This window comes from Lepisosteus platostomus, chromosome 5 (genome assembly GCF_059453375.1).
Source record: "Lepisosteus platostomus isolate fLepPlt1 chromosome 5, fLepPlt1.hap1, whole genome shotgun sequence".
Classification (NCBI taxonomy): Eukaryota; Metazoa; Chordata; class Actinopteri; order Semionotiformes; family Lepisosteidae; genus Lepisosteus; species Lepisosteus platostomus.
This window is the reverse complement of record NC_142615.1, coordinates 40,453,265-40,462,384: the sequence shown is the minus strand read 5'-3', so window position 1 is coordinate 40,462,384 and position 9,120 is coordinate 40,453,265. Positions and strand designations below refer to the sequence as shown.

Here is a 9,120-nt window from a genome sequence, read left to right as displayed (position 1 = left end):
AACAAGCCGATACCCTGGCTTCTCTACAGACAGAGCTGGATGAGCTGGATTGGTGCCGTAGGCTTTGGGAGGAAAGCCTGAAGTATGGACATTTAACACTTCCAAGAAAAGTGATCTATAGCTTCATTTGCATAGATGTTTTGTTGCTATGGCATGTGTGTGACTCATACATATAAAAAACCCATTTGTTAAACGAATATCGAAGCTGCCTCTAAATCTGCAAATGAAGATGAGTCAATAAACCACTTGTTTTTCGTATAACTATACATATATTCATTTATTACTGATTTCATTCATTGAGCACGGATGCATGGATGAAATAGAGGTACAGCCATTCACTTTTTGACATGTCTGCACTGGTATAGAACCTAGCAATCAGAAAACGGGTGAAACTGTCTTGAGAATTAGCATACAGTACCGAGGCCCCCATGACCAAATAAAGGCTAACCTCGATATGAGCCTAAATAATGCAGACTACAGCAAAAAGACTCACTTTGAAAAGGGAATGAATGTCCGGAAAGAGTAGTGTAACCAGCTTGAAATGCTTCTCCGGACCTCTAACTAAAAGAAACCGGGAACCAGCAGTGGCATCGACTCCTTTCGAACTGGGATCCTATCGCAGCTCGTGGTGTCGTAACTCTTCCGTATCTGATATTGGACCAAGCACATCAGGGGAGAGCGCGAACGCAGTCCCCCACTACCAGAAATTATGCAGTCGAGATTCCCACATTTGGGGAATTCGCAGGGGTCAGCACAGCCGGAGTTTAATGGCCGAGCCTCGCCCTGGGTGAACCGATTTTTTATTTTTAAGAACTTTATTTTCTTTTCACAAAAAAAACACAGGACATCACAAATTAGAAAGCTTTACATTAATATACGTACTTAAAACAGTATATATGATCACATCTCATTACATTTTGACACGGTACCAGTTACATAGCAACAATTTATTTTTTTCTGGTGCAAATCACATTCTTTACTTAAACATGATAATGTTTTTTACAGTTTCTTGAGATATTGACCTATGTTCTCTATTTCCCACAGATTTTCTGCTTCCTCCCTCCCTTTTCTCCACAGATCTCTGAGGTAATAGTTCTCTCGGATGATGAACAGGGCCAGGCTACCTGCTGCCTTGACTAGGACCTCGATGCCTTTGAACAGCCCCATGTTCCTCACTCTCCACAGGGCGTCTTTCCCAACGTTCACCACGGCCCAGATCCTGTCAAACACATCAGGAGGAAGTTTGACAGGAGAGATGCCGTATATGACGAAAGCAGCGGTCAGGGTAAATTGGGGCGAGAGAGCTTGCAACCAATCTTCAAACTGTGCCCAGAAGGCCTTAGCAAAAAAGCAGGACCACAGGAGATGGGTCACAGTCTCCTCCTCGCCGCAGCCCACCCTATCGCAGCGAGGGCTGGGGGTGAGGCCCCTACGGTACAAGAAAGTTCGTACCGGTAAGCACTGGTGGACGACACTCCAGGCTAAATCTCTGTGAATGTTGCACAGAAACTTAGAGGATGTGTGTTTCTACACCTTCCTTGTTTGGGCTGATGTTAAAATGCCCACAGCGGTCTGCCTATTGTTCTGGGGTGCAACGAAATCTTCCAGTTTTTGGACGCTGACATCTCGGAGGGGAATATGGCCAATTGGGTGAGATCTTAGAAAACTTTTAACTGTCCCATAAATTGCAGGGCATGTGTCAGAGAGTGGGACGTCCAGCTTGGGTCTGACACCCCACATTCTGAACACCTCCCTACCTACCCAGAGCCTGGAAAAATAAGTCCAGGTACGCGCTGCAGGTGCTGTTGCAAAGCCTCTCAGCACAGAGGCCAGGAAAATGCACAGCAGCTTCGTAGCAATATCTGGGACAGACTTCCACCCTGAGGGTAGCGGCCTGTACATTATTTCCCTTCTGAGTCTTTCCTGTTTCCCACCCCGTAGAAATTGAAACATCAATCTCCTCAGCACCGTCACAACACGGTGTGGGATTGGGAAGGTAGAAGCCAGAAAATTCAAGACAGGCAAGAGCTCGGCTTTGATGACCAGCACCTTCCCTGTCATGGTGAGGTCTCGGTCCTTCCATTGCATCAGTTTTTTGTTTAAGATTGGCAATTTGTTCTGCCAATTTACTGTTCCCATCTCTTCTCCAAAATACACCCCCAGGACCTTAATTCTCTTCTCTTGCAGCCTGAGATCATGTCCTTCTTTTGGCTCCCTCCAGTTCTGATAAAAAATCTCACTCTTAGATTTCTTAATTTTTGCAGAGGAAGCCAAAGAGAAACGATCACAGCACTGCAGAGCTCTGGTAATTGAGGCATTGTCAGAGAGGAGCAGGGTGACGTCATCCATGTATAGAGATGTCTTTACCTCTCCTCTCCCACTTCCAGGCACTGGTATCCCATTAATGGCCTGATCCTGGCGCAAGGCACAGGCTAAGGGCTCCATAGCCAAAACGAATAACAAGGGGGATAATGGGCAGCCCTGCCTCACCCCTGAACAGACTTCAAAGGGGCGTGATCTATTGCCATTAACCATTATTCTGCTGTTGCTACCTGTGTACAGCAGGTTAATCCACTTTCTCATGATGGGGCCAAACTTCATGTGCTCAAGTATCGATGTTAAGTACTGCCGGTTTAGGCAGTCAAGGGCCTTTTCTAGGTCTACACCTAAAATGCACAGAGGGAGGGAGCGATCCTCTGAGTACAGACAGACATCCCTCAACAAGGCCAGGTTGTCGCTCATCAGGCGTCCTGCTATCCCACAAGTCTGTTCTTTCCCTACCAGTGAGGCCACTACATTTTGTAAGCGCAGGAAAAGGGCTTTGGACAGGATCTCAGTGTCCACGCCTAACAGGCTGAGGGGTCTCCAGTTCTTTATGTAATTCTTTGCTCCTTTCTTAAACAAGAGAGAGATAGTGCCTTCTCTTAAGGAGTCAGGCAGCAATTCTGTCTTATAACTTTCCTCGAATAGGAGCAGTAGCGGATCCTGAAGCAGATCCCAAAAGGTGCAATAAAATTCTTTAGGGAGCCCGTCAGCACCCGGAGTTTTCCCCTTCTGTAAGCTCTCGATAGCCTGTCTCAGCTCTTCTACTGTCAAATCCCTCTCAAGTACTTCCCTATCTTCTTCACTCAAAACGTTTTCTAGCTTTGAGGTAAAAAAATGAATTTCTTCATCCTTTACCTCTGTAGAGCTGTACAGTCTTGAGTAGAAGGCCTCGGTGCAGGAGAGGATAGCACTCGGCTCTGTTCTCTCTCGTCCCTCCTCATCAACTACACTTTCCATGACAGACTTGGAGCCTACCACTTTCCTGAAAAAGAAGCGAGTACACTTCTCATTTTCTTCCAAGAACTGCACTCTGCTTCTTAACAGCACTCCTCGACTACTTTCTTCGGCTATGCTCCGGATGTCCTTTTTTAAAAGGGTGATATCCTTGAGCACATCGAAGCCACTGTGCAGCATCGTGTAGAGACTCTGCAGCTGCCTCTGTTTCCTGGCAAGCACTCCTTTCCGTCTGGCAGCAGCCTTCCTCCCCTCAGCCACGAAAAAGGCCCTTGTCCTCACCTTCACCTCCTCCTGCCACTCTCCTACTGACCCGTAAAGACACTACAAGGACAGCCACTGTGATAGTTTCTCCTTGTAGCGGGATACTACCCCCTCGTTCTCTAGCAGCTTTGTGTTGAGTTTCCAGAGGCCTGGACCAAAGACAGTCCCGCCCTGGAGTTCCACTCTACACCCTAAAGCCTGATGATCTGAGAAGAAGACAGGCTGAAGAGTGACCCCAACAACTTTCACTCTCTCCGAGACAAAGCAATAGTCAATTCTGGAACTGATATTTCTCCCTGACCATGTATATCCTGCTGTTGTGGGATATATAGATCTATATGTGTCTGAGAGCTTAAAGTCTAGAACTAAGTTTTGCAGGGCCAGTGAGCTGGAATCCAATTTTATCGGAGAGCTAGACTGCCTGTCTATGTACTCTAAGATACAATTAAAATCCCCTCCCACTATCATGTCTGTGCTACATAACAATAGGGGAGAGAGTGCCTTGAGTAGCTCCACCCTTCCTCCCACGTCACTAGGACAATACACATTGATTAGCCGCAGGTTAACGGTCCCCCATTCCACATCCACACACAGCAACCTGCCATCTATGACCCTCTGAATACTTTTCAGTTTGAATGCCCGTCCTTTGAAAAGAATGGCCACGCCAGAGGCTCTGTTGTTATTGTCCCCTGACGAAACAGAAGGCCCTTTATCCCACCTATCTTCAAAGCTTTTATACCTCTCTTGATAGGCTAAAGCACACTCCTGCAATATCAACACATCTCCTTCTCTCTGCTGGAGGTAATCAAAGACAGACTGGCATTTAACTCTGTCATTGATACCTCTGGTGTTAAGAGAAATTATGTTTAGAGCCGTATTACATAAGAAAGTGGAACCAGTCTTTACAAAACACATTTCTCTTCTGTCTCACCTGTTACCTTCTTCTTTTCTTTTTCTTCTTACCAATTTCCTGCCAGCCATCCTCTGAATGAGCCTTCATCAGGGTGGCAGCAGTAAAAGCGTTCACGGAGTCCATTTCAAGGAAGGGGGTAGAGGGAGGGGTGGAGGGGTTCCAGCTGTCCCCATCACCATGCTCTCCTTCCTCCTCGCTCGGGGAGAAAACAGAGTCATTTTTCCTTTTCCTCAAGTCCAGCTCCTGGGAGCACTGAGGGGAAAGGGGTGCAGCCGATGCACCAGTCTCCTCTTCCCCCTCACCCACAGGCTGCTGCAGATCCTCCGTGATGGACTGGATGGAGGAGAGGAGGACATCTGTAGCACTTGCAGAGTCTGAGAAAAGCAGCTCCGCTGAATCCTGGGTATCCTCGCTGGACCCGCTCCACCGGGGGGCCCCACACTGGCCCTCGTTCTGAGGAGCAGGAGTGGGGGAGGGGTCCTCGCTGTTCTCGGGGGTTTTCAAACCCTCGTGCTTGTCTGGTGCAGTCTGCGGTTGTGGGGGTGTAGTGGATTTCTCTTCCACCGGCCCCGGAGCCACAGCAGGACTGATCCTGGCTGGAGGCTGAGAGTCTTTGTCCAACAAGGGTTCTTTGTTTGACTTGTTATTTGCTTTGGATTTTCGGGCCGGTTTGGCTGAAACAAGCACTGCCTCATCCTTTCTCATTTTGAGTTTATTGGCGTAGGCGTGAGGGCAGTTCTTAAAAACATGTCCTTCCGAGCCACATAAATTGCACTTTGGCAGCATTGAACACTCAGAGGCTAAATGTCCCTGTTTGCCACAGGTCTTGCAGCATTTCACAGTGCAGGACGATGCCAGGTGTCCCACTGATGGCGACACTCTGCTGCACAAACAGGCGCCGTCCTTCGGGGGAGGCGTAAAACCGAGGTCCCGACCCTCCTTGGCCATTAAGAAATCCCAGGGCGTCTCTCAAAAAGAGACGCCGGGGGTGTCACTCTGGTGTTAGTGTTCCCCTTTACCAATCAGTCGGGGTCTCCTCCTAATCCCCGTCTCATATGTAACAATCAATGACGAGGCCCCCCTGTCCCGCGATATTGTACTTGTCTCCTGGCTGCTGGCTGGCGTTGTGAGATTTAGTACTCGCACAAGAGACCGGGGGCAGAGCGCGAACGCGATCCCCCGCCCCCCACAAAGTGTGCGCTCCAGGTTCCCTCTCGGGGCTCTGCAACACAGCGGAAAGGCAGCGAGAAGGAGCCTCTTGCTCTGACGCCGCAAGGCCACAAGAGGGCGGAGGCGCCGTGCGCCCGGCCGACGTGTTGGACTGGTGCTCTTTATGTGCTGAAATAAACACGCGACAGCCCAGAAATGTTTTGAGTGCTGTGCACTGGAGGTTTTTGTCTCGTGAAGACTTGCATTGTGCTCCTCCGAGCAGTTTGTTTGTTCTCCTCCAGTGCGGGACAAGCCAACACAAGGGAGCACATTCGTCAACATCCAGGTACGCAATGCAATTTGGAAAGCAGCTCCTTTCCAAAGAGTTGCACACGAACGATCCTTCAGTCCCGCTCGGGGGGCACGGAGCCCCAGCCACACACAGCTTCAAGTAGCAAGTCAGGCGCCATGGCTTTCGCTTGCGGCCACACCACCCTGAATGTTCCCGATCTTGTCTGATCTCGGAAGCTAAGCAGGGTTGGGCCTGAATAGTACTTGGATGGGAGACTTCCTGGGAATACCAGGTGCTGCAAGCTTTTGCTCTCTTGGCCAGCAGGGGTCTCCATTGGTACCGTAGGCTTTGGGAGGAAAACCTGGAGGATGGAAAGGTGATCTATAGCCTCATCTCTAGAGATGTTTGTGTTGCTATGGCATGTGTGTGACCCATATAAAAAAAAACCTGTTTGTAAAACGAATATCGAAGCTGCCTCTAAATCTGCAAATGAAGATGAGTCGATAAACCACTTGTTTTTCATATAATTATACATATATTCATTTATTACTGATTTCATTCATTGAGCACGGATACAATAGAGGTACAGCCATTCACTGTTTGACATGTCTGCACTGGTACAGAACCTAGCAATCAGAAAACGGGTGAAACTGTCTTGAGAATTAGCATACAGTACCGAGGCCCCCATGACCAAATAAAGGCTAACCTCGATAATCAGCCTAAATAATGCAGACTACAGCAAAACGACTGACTTTGAAAAGGGAATGAATGTCCGGAAGGAATAGTGTAACCAGCTTGAAATGCTTCTCCGGACCTCTAACTAAAAGAAACCGGGAACCAGCAGTGGCATCGACTCCTTTCGAACTGGGATCCTATTGCAGCTCGTGGTGTCGTAACTCTTCCGTATCTGATATTGGACCAAGCACATCAGGGGAGAGCGCCAACGCAGTCCCCCACTACCAGAAATTATGCAGTCGAGATTCCCACATTTGGGGAATTCGCAGGGGTCAGCACAGCCGGAGTGCAATGGCCGAGCCTCGCTCTGGGTGAACCTCCATCTTGATCAGGGTATCTCTCCTGCCAGGTAAGTATGAGCTGTACAAGCCCCTGCAAGCGGCTCCCACCCAGAAGCACAAATCGCGCAGCCTTGGCCAGCTCCTCGCCCCGCACGCCACCTATTCCTGCTGGGCCCACTCTTTCGCACACTCACACGCCACACTAACACTCAAAAGGGTGGGCAAAACGAGAAAACGAGCGCGCCGTTTCCTACACATCTGCAGTCGCCATAGCGCATTCGCAGCATGTCCCGGGATGCAATTCGGCCTCATTTGCATAACACCAGACCGGCAGATCGCTACGCAAGCTCGCGTCGTGCGCCTGCCACACACCGAACAAACACCAGAGCCTTTTCAGCAATTTCCAAAAAACGGGCCTGCTCGCCTGCCCACAAGGCTCCATCTCTTACCCGCTCTCTTCTGTGCTGTTCTCTCGGCACCGCTGCAGCGCACACAACTCCTGCAGCGCGGGGAGAAAGTTTCTACGCTCCGCCGCAGGGAAGGCTCGCTCCGTGCGCACACGTCCTTTCAATGCCAGTTCAACAAGTGCTCCGCATTAGCAGCGTCGGGGCTCCGGCGTGTCGCACCTCACCTCACCTCGCACAGCCCCCTCCTTGTCTGGCGCTGGGCATGCCCCTTCTCTCCTCCACCTTATCTTATCGCGTGTGACCACCGACAATGGCCACAATGCTGGGGAATGGCACCTGTAAAGTGTTAATTGGGGCACAGGAACAGCCCGTCTCATCTCGGGGGCTGGCTTCAAAGACAATACAGCAAACACAGCAGGGCGGGGGAAGAAGACGACACGACACATGCAGGTACATTCAGCTCCGGCGGGAACGAGTCATTTGTCAGTCTTTTCAAGTGCTGGGAGCCGAGTAATCCTTCACTTGTATTGTTTCTCCCCGGTAACTAGATCTCACCCTGCCACTCATGACTGGGCTCACCCATGGCAGCTCAGCAGGTGTGAGCCTAGCCGGCACCCGGATGGGAGATTCAGCCCAGAAAAGCTCAGGTTGCTGCTGCTCCTGCAAGAGGTGTGACTGGGACCAGTAGGGAGCGCTCACCCTGCGGTCTGTGTGGCTTTCTTATGCCCCAGCATCCTGATGGCGACACTCTGCTGCACAAACAGGCGCCGTCCTTCGGGGGAGGCGTAAAACCGAGGTCCCATCTCTTCTCCAAAATACACCCCCAGGACCTTAATTCTCTTCTCTTGCACCCTGAGATCATGTCCTTCTTTTGGCTCCCTCCAGTTCTGATAAAAAATCTCACTCTTAGATTTGTTAATTTTTGCAGAGGAAGCCAAAGAGAACCAATCACAGCACTGCAGAGCTCTGCTAATTGAGGCATTGTCAGAGAGGAGCAGGGTGACGTCATCCATGTATAGAGACGTCTTTACCTCCATTTCTTTCACAGCGCCGTGCACCTTTTCATTGCTCTCACTTTCAGAGCCTCCGCAAGGCACACGACTTAACATCAGGACGTGCATTGAAGTGAAAGCAGGAAACATGCACTGTGCAGATCCCTCCACATTAAGAGGAGAGTGGGTCTGTTCGATGCACAAAGAATGCTTTGAAAAGCGTCAAAAGCAAGTCATTCCGAGTTGGTCATTTGTGTTTTCCATTCACATGCGAAATGCTGAAATGATCTCTCGGCTCCTCGGTTTTCATTTCTGCTCCATAAAGGAATCACAGCACGCGTCGGCTTCCAGCATGGTGGGTCGGGACACGATGCCGGGGGTCGGAGAGAGCGATGTCTTCCTCGTTAGTATAGTGGTTAGTATCCCCACCTGTGACGCGGGAGACTGGGGTACATCAGGAAGCACATTGAAGTGAAAGCAGGATGCGCTGCGACATGCACTGTGCAGATCCCGCCACACTAAGAGGTGAGTGGGTCTGTTCAATCACAGCGCTAGGCGAATCCCCAAACAGTGTGCGTGGCGACAAAAGAAGCCGGTCTGTTTCCGCCTGGTTTTGAACCAGGGACCTTTCGCGTGTGAGGCTAACGTGATAACCACAACACTACGGAAATGGTGGGAAGTTGTTCCCAGTGGTCCAGTGCCGAGCTTCGCCAATGCTATTCAGCAGCTTCCTGTGCCTTTATTGGAGTGCGCTGATGGACCTTGCTCATTCTCCAGAGACCAGCACGCCTGTCATGGACAGAGCAGG

At 50.1% G+C, this 9,120-nt stretch overlaps 2 non-coding genes and 1 pseudogene across 2 annotated transcripts; 1 reads left to right on the top strand and 2 right to left on the bottom strand.

The window, feature by feature from the left end:
- Positions 1 to 669: 669 nt before the first annotated feature.
- On the bottom strand, positions 670 to 807 carry LOC148666539 (U1 spliceosomal RNA; annotated as a pseudogene).
- Positions 808 to 6,082: 5,275 nt separating this feature from the next.
- Positions 6,083 to 6,201, top strand: LOC148666538 (5S ribosomal RNA). Its single transcript, XR_015938873.1, has one exon. It is a non-coding gene; the product is annotated as a 5S ribosomal RNA (ribosomal RNA).
- A 624-nt stretch (positions 6,202 to 6,825) lies between these two features.
- Positions 6,826 to 6,989, bottom strand: LOC148666537 (U1 spliceosomal RNA). Its single transcript, XR_015938676.1, has one exon. It is a non-coding gene; the product is annotated as a U1 spliceosomal RNA (small nuclear RNA).
- Between the last annotated feature and the right edge of the window lie 2,131 nt (positions 6,990 to 9,120).